At 47.0% G+C, this 19988-nt stretch overlaps 1 long non-coding RNA gene across 2 annotated transcripts; it reads left to right on the top strand.

Moving 5' to 3' along the window:
* Positions 1-16789: 16789 nt before the first annotated feature.
* Positions 16790-18922, top strand: LOC123755394 (uncharacterized). Of its 2 annotated transcripts, XR_011222690.1 has the most exons (4): positions 16790-16835; positions 17197-17349; positions 18432-18532; positions 18721-18922. It is a non-coding gene; the product is annotated as an uncharacterized lncRNA (long non-coding RNA). The 2 variants fall into 2 exon arrangements; XR_006772508.2 differs by lacking the exon at positions 16790-16835 and having other exon boundaries at positions 17103-17349.
* Positions 18923-19988: the final 1066 nt, after the last annotated feature.

Raw genomic sequence — 19988 nt, 5'->3', positions numbered from 1 at the left:
CAGTCACTGACGCTCACAGGAAAGATAGCAAGAGATAACCATTTATGATATAAACCATATGATATCATGTTTATGATATCATATGATATCATGTTTATGATATAAACCATATGATATCATGTTTATGATATAAACCATATGATATCATGTTTATGATATCATATGATATCATGTTTATGATATCATAACCATTTATGATATAAACACATTGCGACACATTCTCCAACACTCTCTGTGAGCGCTCTATAATGAATGACTTCAGAACAAGTGGTTTTAGTTCATTCTATGTTTAGTATGAGTTTGTTGGTTGACATCCATGAGTGGACTTTTTCTTTAATTCGTTATTTGTAATATTATTTAGTGCGTTTGGGTTGGAGGCTTGAAGAGATGAAGGTTGTATCGTGGGCAAATAGTATAGGTTTAAGAATGTTAGAAACATTTGGCAAATCATTGATGTCTTTAAGGAATAAGAGAGGGCCTATGATGCTTGGCCTGGCCCATTAACGGTTAATGGTAGAGTGGGCAGGTTATGTCATTGATGTCATTGATGTTATTGATGTCATTGATGTCATTGATGTTATTGATGTCATTGATGTCATTGATGTTATTGATGTCATTGATGTCATTGATGGCTACAGATTGATATCTGTCATTAAGATATTATGAAATGTAGTTCAGAGCAAGGCCTCAGATTCCATAATGATGAAGTTTAAGTAAGACGTAGTTATGGTTTACAATATCCATAGGTGAGACAGACAGAAGAGTTAGGGGAGACATGATCACTACCTATAAAATTCTCAGAGGAATTGACAGGATAGATAAAGATAAACTGTTTAGCACGGGTGGTACGCGAACAAGGGAACACAGGTTGAAAATGAGTACCCAAATGAGCCACAGGGACGTTAGAAAGAACTTTTTCAGTGTGAGAGTAGTTAACAGATGGAATGCATTAGGCAGTAATGTGGTGGAGGCTGACTCCATACACAGTTTCAAATGTAGATATGATAGAGCCCAGTAGGCTCAGGAATCTGTACACCAGTTGATTGACAGTTGAGAGGCGGGACCAAAGAGCCAAAGCTCAACACCCGCAAGCACAACTAGTTGAGTACACACACACACTCACACACACACACACACACAAACAACACACACACACACACACACACACACACACACACACACACACACACACACACACACACACACACACACACACACACAAACAACACACACACACACACACACACACACACACACACACACACACACACACACACACACAAACAACACACACAAACAACACACACACACACACACACACAAACAACACACACAAACAACACACACACACACACACACACACACACACACACACACACACACACAAACAACACACACACACACACACACACACACACACACACACACACACACACACACACACACACACACACACACAAACAACACACACAAACAACACACACACACACACACACAAACAACACACACACACACACACACACAAACAACACACACACACACACACACACAAACAACACACACACACACACACACACAAACAACACACACACACACACAAACAACACACACACACACACAAACAACACACACACACACACACACACAAACAACACACACACACACACACACACACAAACAACACACACACACACACACACACAAACAACACACACACACACACAAACAACACACACACACACACACACACAAACAACACACACACACACACACACACAAACAACACACACACACACACAAACAACACACACACGCCTCAACATTAACATGAAACACCCATAAATCAATGCTTCTCTAATTCGTCATGATCAAAGTGAGATCACCCCCCCCCCCGGCCATGAATCACTCACTCCACTTTTATCCCCCCCCCAGGCAACAGTCCCGGTAATGCCTAGCCCTGTATGGGCGGGTGTGGGCGGGTGTGGGCGAGGTGGGTGTGGGCGGGTGTGGGCGAGGCGGGTGTGGGTGAGGCGGGTGTGGGCGAGGTGCCCCCAGGATGGGCGTGCCAGGGGGGGGGGAGTTCCATCACAGCAGGAAACATATTATTAAATTTTTAAGGGGAAAGCGCCAAGCCATTACGACTATATAGCACTTGGAAGGGGTCAGGATAAAGATTTGGGATGGGACGGGGGAAGGAAGGAATGGTGCCCAACCTCTTGTGGACGGTCGGGGATTGAACGCCGACTTGCATGAAGCGAGACCCTTGCTCTATCGTCCAGCCCAAGTGGTTGGGCTCACCGCAGGAAACAGTCACTAGTCGTGTGCCTCAGGAGACTTCCGTTCACTATAAACTATTTATGTACAAATCAACAACATTCTAAGGTAAGAGGGGAGGGATTATCAGGGGGAAAGCGCCAAGCCATTACGACTATACAGCACTGGGAAGAGGGTCAGGATAAGGATTTGGGATGGGACGGAGGGAAGGAATGGTGCCCAACCTCTTATGGACGGTCGGGGATTGAACGCCGACCTGCATGAAGAGAAACCGTCGCTCTACCGTCCAGTCTACTTGTTCTATAAAACAAGACTTCATTCCTTAACTACATAAGCTAGTAATTATGGAATGCATTCTGGGGGGGGGTTGCTGGAAGAGACCTCCATAGTATTATATACACGTTTTTATCACTTAGGAAAATAAAATTAATAATACAAAATGTTGCTTTAAATGATGTTGTCATTGCCATAAAACAATAACAGTGGAGGTGGCAACACGTGGCACAGAGTTGCCAGCTCGTCAATAAAGCTGACGTAATTACCAAGCTACATGAGTCTTCCCTCTAATTCAGAGACTCGTGTAATTCTCCTTAATTACTTCAGTCCGGCTTAGCACATGTCACTCATTTTCCGACGTCAATAACTTCCCATTTGAAGTGAACATGAAAAAATTAAATACCTGATTATTAATAACTTAATTCCATATACCATGCCGACTGCCCTGATTAGAGTCCACCAGTGTGCCACGTGTACGCCACAAGGAGAGCACGTGGCACCACTGGAGTCCACCAGTGTGCCACGTGTACGCCACAAGGAGAGCACGTGGCACCACTGGAGTCCACCAGTGTGCCACGTGTACGCCACAAGGAGAGCACGTGGCACCACTGGAGTCCACCAGTGTGCCACATGTACGCCACAAGGAGAGCACGTGGCACCACTGGAGTCCACCAGTGTGCCACGTGCACGCCACAAGGAGAGCACGTGGCACCACTGGAGTCCACCAGTGTGCCACGTGTACCACAAGGAGAGCACGTGACACCACTGGAGTCCACCAGTCGGGGGATTGAACGCCGACCTGCATGAAGCGAGACCGTCATTCTACCGTCCAGCCCAAGTGGTTGTTACACTCAGTATAAACGATACACTGGAACAAGGTGACACAATTACATTACATTCATCTCCACGAACGTAATTCTTCCCTAACGACTCGAAACGTAGAACTAATAGACACAAAACAGCAACGTTTCGTACACACTGATAATTAGATCTATGTAATGAATGATTATAACAAAAATGAGGCGATAAACCAATAGGCAGGAAAATGGTTGCCTTTATGAGGTAATTAAGAATGAATTATGACAGGGTTATGTAATTACTGGACAGAGGGACTGTGTGTGTGTGTGTGTGTGTGTGTGTGTGTGTGTGTGTGTGTGTGTATGTGTGTGTGTGTGTGTGTGTGTGCGTGTGTGTGTGTGTGTGTGTGTGTGGGTGTGTGTGTGTGTGTGTGTGTGTGTGTGTGTGTGTGTGTGTGTGTGTGTGTGTGTGTGTGTGCGTGTGTGTGTGTGTGTGTGTGTGTGTGTGTGTGTGTGTGTGTGTGTGTGTGTGTGTGTGTGTGTTTACTCACCTAGATGTGCTTGCAGGGTCAAGCTAGGCTCCTGGGCCCCGCCTTCCCTACGTTTACGGAATGATTACACCCCGCACTCTCGTCATATTGTAACGATATATCTGTTGCATCGAATAAGCTTCAGCGACTTCTAGACCTCTCACGTAACACTTATTGACGTATCTAACAAGTAAAAGTTCCTTCCGACAGCTCTCTGACTCATTTGTGTCTGTGGTAATTTGTGTGTTATGACCCCCTCGTTCTGCTGTTCCTTGAACTTTGAACCATCCTGCTATGTCTGCTTTGTTAATTTCCCTGAGAATCTTTTATGTCGTGATCATGTGTGCTAAGGTCTAGTTACCTAAGGTCTAGTTACCTAGTTTTTCATTGTACTTTTTCAGGCAAAAGTTCTACGCTGCGGACGCGTACTCAAGTGTGTGTCAAGTGAGGTTCATACTCAAGTGCGAGTCTCACCTTGGGTTATCTTGAGGTTATCTTGAGATGATTTCGGGACTTTTTTTTTTAGTGTCTCCGCGGCCCGGTCCTCGACCAGGCCTCCACCCCCAGGAAGCAGCCCGTGACAGCTGACTAACACCCAGGTACCTATTTTACTGCTAGGTAACAGGGGCATAGGGTGAAAGAAACCCTACCCATTGTTTCTCGCCGGCGCCTGGGATCGAACCCAGGACCACAGGATCACAAGTCCTGCGTGCTGTCCGCTCGGCTGACCGGCTCCCAATACTCCGGCTGGGTGTGTATAAGACCCAGATGGCTCCTTTGTGCAAGTCTCGGGAAGTATACTCAGGCGTGGGCCATTACGGCATATGTTGCTCTCGTTGCAACAGAGCAACATATGCAACATAATGTTCTCCTAATGTGTGCTTCGTTGTTCTGCTAATGTGTGCTTCTGGCATTAAGTTTAGGGTTATGTCTATTACTCCTCTGGCCTTTTTTATTCTCTATTAATCAGTTACCTGGATATTCTGAAGGGGGGGGGAGGGGGGAGGGGGGAGGGGGGGGGGAGGGGGTGGGGAGGGGGGTACTATAACCACCATCTAATTCGAGAAATGAGCTTTGCTTGGGGTTATCCTGGAGGTATATTATGACCCTTTCAGCTACTGGCAGGCTTCCAGTGTTGGCTGAGTGAACATGAGCCAGCTCGTATCACTGTTAAGCTCTGAGCATAGTAGTGAGTTGATGGGAGGTGAAACAACTAAGCATGAGGGCACTGATACTGGTGTTGATTATGGGCCAGCATATTATTCCTTTACTTCACTCACTTTATTAGATATTCCATCTACATTTGCTTAACGTCGTGAGACTTACTCTTTTATATTCCTTGTTTATCTGTTTCACTTTTTTGGGTTTCATGTTTTTGGGGGATCAAGGGCCAAGAATATAGGAAGTAGTGGGAGCGTAAGAACAGAGGGGACGACTCTTAAGAGAGAGAGTTAGTGCAGGCTGAGTGAAGGGAGAGTGAAGCTGTTGCTGGATGAGGAAACTTCTGATGTAGAAGGGCTGGAGGCGATGAGTCACAATAACGTAGCTGAAGTGTGTTGACCAAACCACACACTAGAAGTTGAAGGGACGACGACGTTTCGGTCCGTCCTGGACCATTCTCAAGTCGATTGTTTCGGTCCGTCCTGGAGAATGGTCCAGGACGGACCGAAACGTCGTCGTCCCTTCAACTTCTAGTGTGTGGTCTGGTCAACAAGGGCTGGAGCTTATTGTAAGTGAGGATGTAAGACGGGGGTGGAAAGGATTATCCAGTTAATGCTAGTATTGTATAGGGTCTATAGGGGTGGAAGCCAGGAGGGCAGGGTAGGCCTGCCAGAGGATGGGGGCAGTGGTATCCAGTGATGAAAGGCATCTGGTATTGGGGAGTGGAATAACGATATTAGGTAATTGGAGAGAGGGTATTTTGGAGTGGGGGGGTAGGGGGGATTGAGTAGGCCAAGTCGTGGGAACCTAATTGTGCTCTAATCGTCGTCTGGTCTAATTGTGGAGTGAGGGGACTGTAGGCCTATATGTATAGCCTGCCTCTCATCTGGGGCCTGTTGCCACACGTGGCCACTTGACGCTCCCAGATCTCCACTACCGTCAGTGGAGATCTCCACTAGGTAACCTGAAGGCACGTTGTCCCTAAGACGCTCTCCTCAAACGTTGATAAATTATCTTACCTGTTCTGATCAAGCTGGTTGTCCTTTCCGGCAACTAGTAAGTCCTCTCTCACGCCTTCTCTCATCTTAGATGGTGTGGTATCGCTCTCTCATCTTTCTCATGCACTGCACAATCTCTAGTACCTCATTCATCATCTTGAAGGGTATGAACTATTCCTCACACCCACAACCTAGTGAGTCACTCCGCTTCCCCCATCCAGCGCAATGGTCCGTCCTTGGTTTGGCGGGTTAAAATTGCATTAGTTAACAGCTGCTGCATCACACTTGTGGTGCCCTGTAATGGGGCAGCTCTCTCTCTCTCTCTCTCTCTCTCTCTCTCTCTCTCTCTCTCTCTCTCTCTCTCTCTCTCTCTCTCTCTCTCTCTCTCTCTCTCTCTCTCTCTCTCGCTACGTGAGGTTCAGCTCTTTCAGGCTTTCGTTGTGGCCCATCACTCGTAATGCTGAGACGAGCCTCGCTCCAACCCTCTGTACCTTTCCAAGGTTCCTTTGTGGTTTTTGATGGGCTCTCTCCACAATGTGGCTGCATGCTCTATCACTAGTCTCGCGTAGGTGATGACCAGCGATCTGAATGCTTCCATACTGGTTCCTGAATGTTGATTTGATGTTGCAGGTTTAGAGCACGCTGCTACGCTACTGCGTTATCATACGTATTTGTGAAGGGGGAGGGGGGGGGGGGTTCGATGTTATATGTGTGTGTGTGTGTGTGTGTGTGTGTGTGTGTGTGTGTGTGTGTGTGTGTGTGTGTGTGTGTGTGTGTGTGTGTGTGTGTGTGTGTGTGTGTTTACTAGTTGTGTTTTGCGGGGGTTGAGCTTTGCTCTTTCGGCCCGCCTCTCAACTGTCAATCAACTGTTTACTAACTACTTTTTTTTTCCCACACCACACACACACACACACCAGGAAGCAGCCCGTGACAGCTGACTAACTCCCAGGTACCTATTTATTGCTAGGTAACAGGGGCACTTAGGGTGAAAGAAACTTTGCCCATTTGTTTCTGCCTCGTGCGGGAATCGAACCCGCGCCACAGAATTACGAGTCCTGCGCGCTATCCACCAGGCTACGAAGCCCCCACGAAGCCTACGAAGCCCCCTGTGTGTGTGTGTGTGTGTGTGTGTGTGTGTGTGTGTGTGTGTGTGTGTGTGTGTGTGTGTGTGTGTGTGTGTGTGTGTGTGTGTGTGTTCATGTGTGTTTTGTGGAACACAAAACAAATAAACCTAAACATATGGGTGAGTCTCTTGGAGACTGAAGGAGACTTGAAGGAGACTTGGAGGAGGTCCATCACTCCCAGCTCGACAACCCTCCGAGATCCTTCTCTCCCTCATCTCTCCCCCCTATTCCTTATTCTCCTGTTCTTCCTCCGACGTCTTTGGTTCTCATCTGGGCTTCCTTGTGTACCTTCCTCGCCTCCACAGGTCTCTCTAGGAGGCTGTAGTGGACGCCGACGTACATCGGGCGTCGCCAGGCAGCGTCAAGAAACAGCGCATTGTCACAACCGAGCAGCGCTCTGTGTCTCACTACCTTAATCCCCGTCAACACCACAACCCCCACCACTCACCACAACCACCACCACTCACACCACAACCACCACCACTCACCACAACCACCACCACTCACCACCACAACCACCACCACTCACCACAACCACCACCACTCACCACAACCACCACCACTCACCACAACCACCACCACTCACCACAACCACCACCACTCACCACAACCACCACCACTCACCACCACAACCACCACCACTCACCACCACAACCACCACCACCACCACTCACCACAACCACCACCACTCACACCACAACCACCACCACTCACCACAACCACCACCACTCACCACAACCACCACCACTCACACCACAACCACCACCACTCACACCACAACCACCACCACCCACCACCACAACCACCACCACTCACACCACAACCACCACCACTCACACCACAACCACCACCACTCACACCACAACCACCACCACTCACCACAACCACCACCACTCACCACAACCACCACCACTCACACCACAACCACCACCACTCACACCACAACCACCACCACTCACCACAACCACCACCACTCACCACCACAACCACCACCACTCACCACAACCACCACCACTCACCACCACAACCACCACCACTCACCACAACCACCACCACTCACCACCACAACCACCACCACTCACTACAACCACCACCACTCACCACCACAACCACCACCACTCACCACAACCACCACCACTCACACCACAACCACCACCACTCACCACAACCACCACCACTCACACCACAACCACCACCACTCACCACAACCACCACCACTCACCACAACCACCACCACTCACCACAACCACAACCACTCACACCACAACCACCACCACTCACACCACAACCACCACCACTCACACCACATCCACCACCACTCACCACAACCCCCACCACTCACCACAACCACCACCACTCACCACAACCACCACCACTCACCACCAAGACGAGTGTTGAGTGGAGACGGGTGTACAATGTAAGGCCTTAATAAATTCTATTTTTCACTTAGCGTTGCTGGCATTATTTACTGCATATTGCTGCACTTGCTGGCAGCATTTCACCCAGGATATGCTGCAGCGCCTTCATCTACCTGCTGGTTCACTCCTAGACAGTTTTAAGGTGCGTCTTTCTGCCGGCCGAGGTTGGTAGACGTCACTATAGACGGTGGGTGTACTGCTAGACGTTCCTATAGACGGTGGGTGTACTGCTAGACGTTACTATAGTCGTGGGTGTACTGCTAGACGTTCCTATAGACGTGGGTGTACTGCTGGACGTTACTATAGTCGTGGGTGTACTGCTAGACGTTACTATAGTCGTGGGTGTACTGCTAGACGTTACTATAGTCGTGGGTGTACTGCTGGACGTTACTATAGTCGTGGGTGTACTGCTAGACGTTACTATAGTCGTGGGTGTACTGCTAGACGTTCCTATAGTCGTGGGTGTACTGCTGGACGTTACTATAGACGTGGGTGTACTGCAAGACGTTACTATAGTCGTGGGTGTACTGCTGGACGTTACTATAGTCGTGGGTGTACTGCTGGACGTTACTATAGACGTGGGTGTACTGCTAGACGTTACTATAGACGTGGGTGTACTGCTAGACGTTACTATAGACGTGGGTGTACTGCTGGACGTTACTATAGTCGTGGGTGTACTGCTGGACGTTCCTATAGACGTGGGTGTACTGCTGGACGTTCCTATAGACGTGGGTGTACTGCTGGACGTTGCTATAGACGTGGGTGTACTGCTAGACGTTCCTATAGTCGTGGGTGTACTGCTAGACGTTCCTATAGTCGTGGGTGTACTGCTACACTCCTGGCGACTCCCAGTCAAGCCTGGCCTCGGGCCGGGCTTGGGGAGTAGAGAACTCCCAGAACCCCATCAATTTCTCCCCCCCCCCTCCACCGTTTCACCTCTTCTGTTCCCCTCTCCCTCTCTTCCATATCTTCCCTCCCCTCCCCTCCCCACCCCTCCCCTCTCATCGTCCCCATCCCCCCCCTCCTTAACCCTACCCTCTCCATCTCTCCCTCCTCCTCCTCCTATTACCCTACCCTTCCCCCCCCCACTCTCTCCCCTCCAAATTCAAACACGTATTTCCATTTAAATAATGGGTACCCGGCTGCACTCGGGTCTCTTACCACCACCCCCTTCCACTGTTTCCCCCTCTTCACCCCATCTCCCCCTGACCCCCTTGTTCCCTTCTTCTTGGTCAACCCCTTTCTCCCTCCCCTCGTCCTCTGCCTGCCCCACTCCCCCCTCCCTTCCCCCCTACTTCCCCTTTTCTAGGAAAATGTATTATCAAAATTCGATGAAAGAACTGTGACTCTCAGAAAAAAATATTACTATCACTAAAACTGTAGGGGGAATCGCACCAAATATTTCACACTTGACACCATGAAAATCACACAGAGGGGTCTTCATAACTGTTAATATTTCTTAAAGTATCTATCATGGGCCTACCGTGATCAACCTATGTTCGTCCCATACCCCAGACCATTCCCCGTGCAAATTTAGGCGAGGTTAGACGCTAGTTCCAAGTGTCTGACCTTCAATTGTTGACAAACAATAGCTCTCGTATAACAAATATACATATTCTAGTCATGGTAAATATGTTAATATATTTAAGGCTAACAATATACAAATATAAATCGAAAAGCCTTTTCAAGAGTACGTAAAGTCTGAGACGCCTAACAGACTGTACGGTAGCACAGTGTGGTCGTGGGGAATCTGATTGGCTAACTTGCTTTGACGTCACTGTTAACAAACAATCCAATTTGTCTATTTTAAGTGACGTCGACAGGGTAAAAAAACGCTGTGATTGGTTCATTCGGTAGCAAGCAACGTTCTTGCCCGGTTCGTTGCATGACGTAATTACACGTCGTTATTGTCGTAAAAATGCTGTGTGATTAGCTGGCCGGCGCAGCGGCGGTGGTTGGAACTGATAAAAACGACCTAATCTAATCTAGCGAATGGCCGAAAATTCCCTGAGCAGACGTGAAAATAATAGACACTCGGCCGGTGGCAAGACATAATGACGTCATGTAAAATCAACCAATCAGTATTAGCGGCCCAATGTCCATGACAAATCGACTCTCATCAGCGGATAAATAGCCAGGAGGTGATTGGACGAGCTTCTCGCTGACTCCGATACTTTTCAACAAGAGCAAAGAAGCTAGACGTTAAGCTAAGTTAAGCTAAGCACCTGCCCTTTCATTCGTGACCTTTGACCCAGTGTGTGTGTACTACGGGCTCACCATAGTTCGTGCTACTTGGAACTTTTTGTTCCCGGTAGCGAATCATGAACAACAACAACAACAACATTTGACCCAGACATAGCTAAAAAAAAAAATACAGTAAGGGAACTATCAAGAGAAAGCACCAAGCCATTAAGACTATTTACCACTTGGAACGGATCGTGAAAAGGATTAATGATAGATGGAACGGCGGGGAAAAATAATTGTGGCCAACCACGTGGACAGTCGGGGGATTGAACGCCGACCTGCATGAAGCGAGACCGTCGCTCTACCGTCCAGCCCAAGCAATAAAAGAATGGTGGTTGGTTCACTGAGGAGAAGATGCTGAAGACAGCCCCCAAGCTGCGGAAGGGGAAACAATTGTCTATATATAACTATGAACAAACTCTCACTCAAAAACACACACACATAAAACGATTTAATGTCAACGTGAGAGGGATAACGAAGCTCCGTCAATGACAATTTGACATTAAGTGATTCATTGTTGGGTGATGGTGACACAAGAGTGGTGATGTTGTCATTGTACCTGTGTGGTGGTGGTCATGTGAGGATATGTGGGATATGTGGACGAGGAGCTGGGATATGAGGACGAGGAGCTGGGATATGAGGCCGAGGAGCTGGGATATGAGGCCGAGGAGCTGGGATATGAGGCCGAGGAGCTGGGATATGAGGCCGAGGAGCTGGGATATGAGGCCGGCTTGTAAGAACGGGCCCAACTACTTGAACCTTCTGGGATCAAACGCGAACCCTGCAAGAAACGGAGAGTTGCTGCACCAATTAGTCCAAGTGGATGATAAAAAAAGAGTAACTTAGAAAGGACTTGACGGAACGTTAATAAAATGAACGAAGGTAAAGGCGGTGACCCTAAGGATTGAGACGAGTTAAGAAGTCAGTCGACGGATGAGATATAAAGCCTTCGTAGTCGCGGTTAAAGTAGCGAGACTTTACGGATCAGTAACATTAAAGCGGCTTATACAGTACAAATGCGAATGATATAACATATAAGTTATATACCACGGAATATATACACCTGCACATCATTGCAAGTACAGAAATGACATTTACAACAATCGTGTGGATGAGCGTAAGGAGGATTGTGAAGTTTAATCTTGCGCTTAAGTGTAAGTGTGAGCTTGAAGGTAAGGTTGAGTGTTAGCTTGAGCGAGGACGCACCATCACAGTAAATTACACAGTGTCTGTGTACCCGCCTTCCTCCCTGTGCCAGCCGGGTAAACTCGTGTATTTCTTAAGACTTCGCGGAGATAATGAACACCATTAACTTACTTGAAGACCTACTTAGCTGAAAATCTTAATTATACCAAGCACGAGGAAAGAAATTTGTCTCGCTCAGTGCTAATGAAATTCATTCATTCACACAGCGCAATATAATTTTTTAAATAAAACAACGAACCCATTTTTATTTTGTTATGTGTTAATAATTTTATAGAAATAATGTATACTCGAAGTTTGGGAAGTTACTAGACCCCATAGGCTTATTGCTGCGACAATTTTCGGTCCCAAACCTTGGCCTAGCGTCACCACACTGGCTGAAGCAGGATGCTGATGTTCAGTTATCGAAACTGTCCAATTTCAGACCCATTTTCGGCCCAGCATACTTCACATCAGTCTGGTGACGGAGACAGTCACTACACCAGGCGTTTCTATGACGCTCTGAAGGCTATGTATATGGACCACAGCCCTCTGGAGCTCTGCTTCCCTCCTCCCTGCTGATGAGACTCTGCTGCTGACATACAAGAAGCAGTTCTTGGACAGATGAGTTGAACACATTGATCAGGTCCTTAGCCGTCCTGCCTCAGTCAACGATGAGACCATTGCTCGCCTCCCTGAAGTGGAACACGGAGGATAGTCATCTCTACTGACATGACTAAACCTGGATCCTGACACGAGCCTAATACAGAGTTAAGAATGTTCTGCGTGTTAGCATACCCACTGACATACCTCATATTATACAGCTCAAGAAGGGAATTTCTTGGTACTGAAGGAAGCAGACGCAATATGTCACAAGTGATACCATCTTCGCTGGGGGATGTGGTTTTACCTTTGCTTAGGGTCGAGAGTAACTCAAACTCAGTTAGTGGCACGGTGCATACATCTTCCTTGTGGAGCATGAAGTCATCGAGGCTTTCTCGACCGCCATAACCATCATTTAATCTGAATCGTTGGAGGATATTGTGACTGCCAAGGTGTGACGTCACGAGCGCCTGCCAGCCTCGTTCCAAGGAAGCACTGCTAGAGACATCATATTATGATGTGCGATTGTTTATACACAGATCATTTGATTCTCGAAATGAATTAATTTATATTATTTTATGTTTAAGGATTGTTAATTACTCAGCACCGTAGGGGATATTTTCCGCATCCTTCTCGCATCCTCCCATCCCGGCACGACCCCTTCCTTTCCTTCCCATCTCTTCCAACCCGGGCACGACGCCCCCCCCCCCTCCTCCCTACTTCGCGCAATGAACACAACAGCAGCAGCTGGGAGCCACGAGGCTTATCACGTGACCAATCATGGATTCCTTTTATCTCACAGAGGTCGATGTCAACAGCGGTGCCCCACTCCCCCCTTCCTCGGGGGCACGGCCCCCTCCCCTTCTTCCCCAGGGGCACGGCCCCCTCACCCAAGGGGCATGGCTGTCTCCAGGAGGCAGAGGCTGCTCATCGTTGAGAGCGGCGCCACGCAGGCCATCAGAACGTCAACAACAATCAGGTGGAAGAAGACATGGCCACGGTAATGAGCCGAGCGGGAAGGTCTGCTTCACATATATTAAGCTCATAAACAAGTCACTACCACGCGGCTTTTAAGAGGCATTCAACGCTAAAAATGGTGAGTGGGCGCGATTTATCTGCTTATTGGGTGGGAGTTCATCTGTTTAGTTAATGGGGGTTTTAGCTGTTTATTAGGTGGCTTGTATGCGTATTAGGTGGCTTGTAGGCGGGGGTTTATTTGTGTAAGAATAATACGGAGGAGCCAGCTGTCACAGCTGCTCAGGACATTTCAGGTGATGGGCCTTAAAAATCTGACTTTTTGTTTTAGGACAACCAGGGCACGAAAATTACTGCTTGTTTCAGACGACAGAGAATGACAATAGATAACGAATTTGCGCGCGCAAGCACACACAGATACAGACACAGACACACACACACACACACACTGTATGGAATCTGTACACCAGTTGATTGACGGTTGACAGGCGGGACCAAAGAGCTAAAGCTCAACCCCCGCAAGCACAATTAGGTGAGTACACACACACACACACACACACACACACACACACACACACACACACACACACACACACAGTTCGCTCCGGTAATCCTTGCTTCAAGGCAGTTCTCTCTCATGATGGAGGCAGGAAGGAGACGAGGCAACCATTTAAACTAAGTCAGTTGCTCCTTCATCAGCCTGGTCGGGCCTTACTCCGGCAGGAAGTGCTCGACAGCCTCGTCCAGATCTCTGGACGTTGACGACTGAGATTCTAGACTCTGGTATTCCTGTACAGACACAAATCATGGTAGCTTTTCCTGTTGTGTGGCATCTGACTGCGTCCTTGTTTCTCCTGTTGCGGTTACATTGTTTGGTCCTCCTGTTTGGTTCCCAAAACAGAAAACGGGACAATATGTCAATTTCATGATCCGTTGCCATTTTCTATGACGACAATGTTTGGCCTTATGTAGTCAAAATACGACGTACTATTAAGAGGAAGCGACCAAGCTGACTTGTATTATTGAATTTGGCCAAAGGGGAGAATATATTTTTTAACAGCAACATATAAGACCTAATTGCTCCCCGTGATCTTAGGCCTAATATTGTATGTGTTCTATATTATATGCATTGGTAAGTCTTGTTTTAGCATTACCTTTTCCAGACAATAAGATTAAAAGTGTAAAACAAGTGAACTTGGTGGCGGTCCATCACTACATATTGGTACTTGCGACTAATAGTTACTATTAGTACTATCACTTCGGGAGGACGGGTTGGACTCTTGGTCCTCCCTTCACCCTCTCCTCCTCGGCTCTGTCCTCTCCCCCCCACTATGTCCTCTCCCCCACTATGTCCTCTCCCCCCACTCCCACCTTCCCCCTCTCCCAATCGTGCTCTCCTCCCACCTGTCAATGTTTTATCCAGGTAATGGTGGTGAGAGGACCTGGAGGCCCCTATCGTCCGTCACCTCTGCGCCCCACCACCAGGGCCCCCGTCCCCACGACCAAGGGGGCCCTGCCGACCGAGACTTGAAGGCCCCCTCCGTCGACCACCACTTTTTATGGAGTCTTTATAGCGGAGTTACGAGCCGCGGGCCGCCTACACTGACGCCCGCACCACTGAAATTGACCCTCTTGATAGCACTGTCTGTCACAGATGGCCTCCAGCTGTGAGAGAGCTTCCCGTGCTGCTGCTAGGGTCACCTTAGCGCTCCGAGGCCTCCTCCACCCACTCTGTTGTCATGAAGAATACAAATATATATTTACCTAAGAGTGGGGCTGAAGTTAGATGTTCCAACGGAAGAAGTGGTGCATGATGCGCTGTATATCTGTTGACGAGGGGACACTGAGAGGAAACATTACAACCGTTGTCCTGTTGATGAGTCTTACTACAAATTTGTGGACGTTATATTTGATCTTCCTTATTAACTTTCCAATCCACTTATGGGCTTTCGTTCGGAAAATAGTAAACAGTTGGTAGTGGACCCCATTAACATCCTACAGGTTGTAGTGGACCCCATATTCATCCTACGGGTGGTAGAGGACCCCATACCCATCGAGTGACTTGTTTTGGACCCTATATCCATCCTGAGGATACACTGGCAGTGTTGAAGGCAGCAATGTTCAGTGTACAGGTTCCCAAGTAGGAAGACTTGAGAGGCAAGACCGACGAGAGGCATCAACATCCGAGGCTGGTGTCGCGTGACAGACTTGACGTGGTGAGAGGCAATGTTCTGTTATGTTATCCCGTCGTTGTAGGTGTTCTTTAGTACCCCGAGACGGTCTTAGTTGCCTTCCTTACTGTCTGGCTGTGGTCGTCTGAGGTGGAGGTTACGATAACACAGTTATACGCTTATAAATCTCAAGGTAAACTTATAGTTCTAACAGGCAGAACTGAAGAGGTTGGAGCTGTAGATGGCGTATAGGAAGGAGCTGGGAACCGCCTGACATCCTATAAGACTCGTCTTAAGAGTTATACTCCAGACACTCGAGGAGTACCTTGGGAAGAGGGAGACAGGAGGAGCGAGGAAGGTGACGGGAAGTATTGTTTTCAAGACGAGAGGAGCACCGAGGACCCATCCGACCGAGGCGTGGTGATCGTCGAGGACGCCACTTGTGCAGAATAATATTCTGAACAATGTCATCCTGGACGTTAATAGTTATTATAAAGCATAAATGTTCACATTTCAATAAGTTAAAATCACTCGATTTGTCATTAACGAGCAATATCTTAAGTCAATTGAAAGCAAATATTTAACATCATCCAGTGTTGTGTCAGGAACTTTGGGTTGTTGGGTTTGTTAGTGTGTTATTGTATATTGTATACTGTAGTTGTCTAGCGGCCATTAGCAGTTCTTGACTGACCGACGATTACGACACTGCCGATTCTATTGCAAATGTTTCAGTTGTACCTGTTGTTTTGTTTCAACATTTACAATAGAATGCAGTACTTGGTTTGTGAATTAAATTTCAAAATTAACACCGTCAAACATTCAAGCTGGGGATCATTATTGGTTCATTAGAGACTCGTTCGTATTTGGGGAAGTGAAGGAGTGGCTGTTGGCCATTGATAATTGACACTTCAGACTCGCAAAATGTTAACCAATGGGGTGAGTTTTAGGGTGAATGTCAACCAATCAGCGGCCGGGTTTGGTTGGCTGCTGGATATAAAAGTGACACTGAGCCAGAAAGCACTTCAGTGTGTTTTACCTCACTTTTGGTATACAGTTCCAGCTTCGTCTCCTGGAGTTGAGCTGTATGTGGGGGATACCCCCTTGCTCTTCCCCCCGCCCCTTGCTGCGTCCCCCCCTCCCTCCCTCGCTCTTTGCTGCGTCCCCCCTCCCTCCCTCGCTCTTTGCTGCGTCCCCCCTCCCTCGCTCTTTGCTGCGTCCCCCCCCCTCCCTCCCTCGCTCCCTCGCTCCCTCGCTCTTTACTGCGTCCCCCCTCCCTCCCTCCCTCCCTCCCTCGCTCTTTGCTGCGTCCCCCCCCTCTCCCCCCCCCCCCTTGCCCTTTGCTGCGTCCCCCCCCCTCCTTCCCCTGATTTGTCTCCCTCCCTCTCCCCTAGTTCCCCGTACTGGAACTAGTGAAGTGTATGGGGTTAATTACCTTTATTTCAGATTGGTCTTGACGAATCAAAGGTTGGGTTTAGTACGCATAATGCTGCGTGTGGCACTACAGCAGACCCAAACTGGCCTGTGACGCTCCACTACCCCACTTGTATCATGCGAGAGGCTAGCCCTTAACGTCTGGCCTTCAACCTTAAAATTCGGGTAAATATACATTACAATTTTTGTACAATAGTTTTATTATGAACTTTAAAACTACATTTTCAAATCTAAATTTAACTTGTTTTAATGAAGACTAAAATTCAGCAGGCTAGGGATGTAATTCTAGTAATGGGTAACTAGAAATTTTCTTAAAACCAGTTTAATCTTTAGTGTTTCCATAATGTTAGTCTAGTTTTTTCCATCAACGCTAACTATATAACTTCCTGTCGTATATATTAATCACAAAATTGCCTTAGAGTACCATATTAGTAATTTGTATCATTGGTGATTTCAGTTGATGTAGTAAACTTCTTTAATGTAAGTTAACGGAATAATTCGTCGCGACCATTGCACCTGAACAATTAACTACCGGTTCGTAGTGGTGCAATTGTCAGCGCCTCGGGTCGACACAAGGCAGTCAGAAGCTAGAGAAATCCGCCTTAAGTAAAACTCAGATACTAGTGTCGGGACATTTCCCCACAGGGGATTGGTCTAGCAGTTCAATAAGTTGTTTGGTAATGTACAGTATAGCCGTGCACGTCTGACTGTAATTCGGAAGACGATTAACTTTATAGTTAAATGTACAGTTGGTACTTTTATTTAGTGTAAAAGAAAAGTAAATGACTGAAGTTTAAGAACAAAGGTGTAGCATTAATGCGTAATGTATAGTTTTTTTTCTTTGGGGGGCGGGGAGGGCTAAAAGTTTCAGCCTCTGAGCTTGAAGGTCTACAAACATCTAGGTTAGATTTTTCTATGAAACATCTTTGACTTGTGTTCACCCTGGTGCAAGGATATGGTTGTCTATATACTTTTAATCTTAAATTGGTGGTATTTTCCAGAATACTTCTTAAAATACTGGTGTGTGGGGGGGGGGGTACCCCCGGGAACAACTACATGGCCCCAAACAGCTCCCTGGTGGTGGTCTTGGTCTCCTGAGCAAAACCAGTTTGTTTTGGAGTACTAGAGAAGCAGGTTACAATCAACATGCCTCTTGTTGTTCCCTTTTAGTAGATGTACATTTGTCATCCTGCTGGACTAGGATTTACTAAATGACAAATGTTTCTAACTACGTAATTGTTTTTTAGGCGGGATCCCGGTCATGTGGACAAGCAGCAACGAGCTCGACAAGACGACCTGGAGGTGGTTATCTGGGTACACTGTCCTTCAGCTGGTCTCACACTGGCGGGTCAGTATGGCTTGTTTTACTTTGTTATACACCTCAAATTGTCATAACATACGGAGGTGTTTGGAATATTAAACGCAGGTTACTCATAAGGGCTTAAATAGCTGTAAAACTTAAATCCTGTGACAAGTTAAAGTAATAATTCATAATCTTAAGGAATGTTTCTAATAACTCTTCCCTCCCGTCCCCAGGCTCGGGCGACCACAGAAAAACAGGGAAGGCGACGAGGACTGTCTCGGGTACTGAAGAACGTCTCTAAGAACGGCATGAAGTGAAGACGTTGCCTGTCACCGTCACGGCTGTCATCTGTAACACAAGTCTTGGATGTATGTGTTTGGCAGAAAATGGCCTGGTTCCCGAATGAAGTTGTAAAACATTAAAATTTTAAACAGCTCATGATCTTAAATACCTTAGCCATGAGGTCTCTTAATGCTTAAGTCTATGCAGATTGTCACTAACGACCTGAAGTGTCGTTGGGGCAATGTTTAACTCATTGGTTAAGGAAACTATTAATTGCTTGTGACTTCAATGTCACAATGACAACCCCCCCCCCTGACCTGCATTGGTCCAATGTCAGGTGAACCGCTGACATGGGAACACACCTGTAACCCGCCCCCTCCCCTCGCCTACAGACCTGTGTAGGTGCATTACTTGTAAAATCTGGTTGTAGCGCACTTTTTGGACCTCGCTCCGTGACCTCGGTAGGTACATTATTTACATAGAGTAGGACAGATTTTTTGTCCTGTTTGGCAGTTACTATCTGGAAGAGAACGATGGCTAGACTTTCCAGTGTTATAAAATGCATCTTTACAGGGTTTTGCATTTCTAATTGGGCACCTAAATCACTTGCATAGTTGCCTATATTTCTTTATCCACAACTCCATTCCATATTGCGATCCAGAATGGCGGTAGTAAATCTCTGTAAACTATTGGAAGTTTCTTCTATACATCATAGATGCATATTGAGAGGGAACAATTTATTTAAATTTCTAGTTAAGGTTTGGTGCCTTCTTTTGATAATTACCTTGCCTTCTAGTTTAAAAAGGGGGGGAGGGGGAGCGGGAATGAAGTTGTACATGAAATTCTAGCAAGATGTTAAACTACTAGTGGAAACTTCAGTGGGATGTACCTTTAGTTTATTATATTAGGAATAAAAGACGGTGATGTACGCGTGTTTGAGTTTTAGTCTCCAGGTTTTAACAGAAACAAGATTTTTACATTAGTAATGGATATCAGTTATACTTGGTTGAAGGTTATTTTCTGCTTTAATTAAAAATAGCAAAGATAAGAGTAGGCTACAAATGGCCTGGCAAAATAGTCAGCCTTGTGAATTGCAGATTACTGAAACCTGTTTGTCGCCATGGTGCAACATAAACTTCTCGGTTTGGTGCCATCTTTTGGTAATTACTTAGTCACCACCCACTACAGGGCAGTGACCCCACATTAAGAAGCCCTGGAG

Source organism: Procambarus clarkii, chromosome 52 (assembly GCF_040958095.1).
Source record: "Procambarus clarkii isolate CNS0578487 chromosome 52, FALCON_Pclarkii_2.0, whole genome shotgun sequence".
Lineage (NCBI taxonomy): Eukaryota > Metazoa > Arthropoda > Malacostraca > Decapoda > Cambaridae > Procambarus > Procambarus clarkii.
The sequence above is the reverse complement of the archived record's forward strand: the minus strand, read 5'-3'. Positions and strand labels throughout refer to the sequence as shown.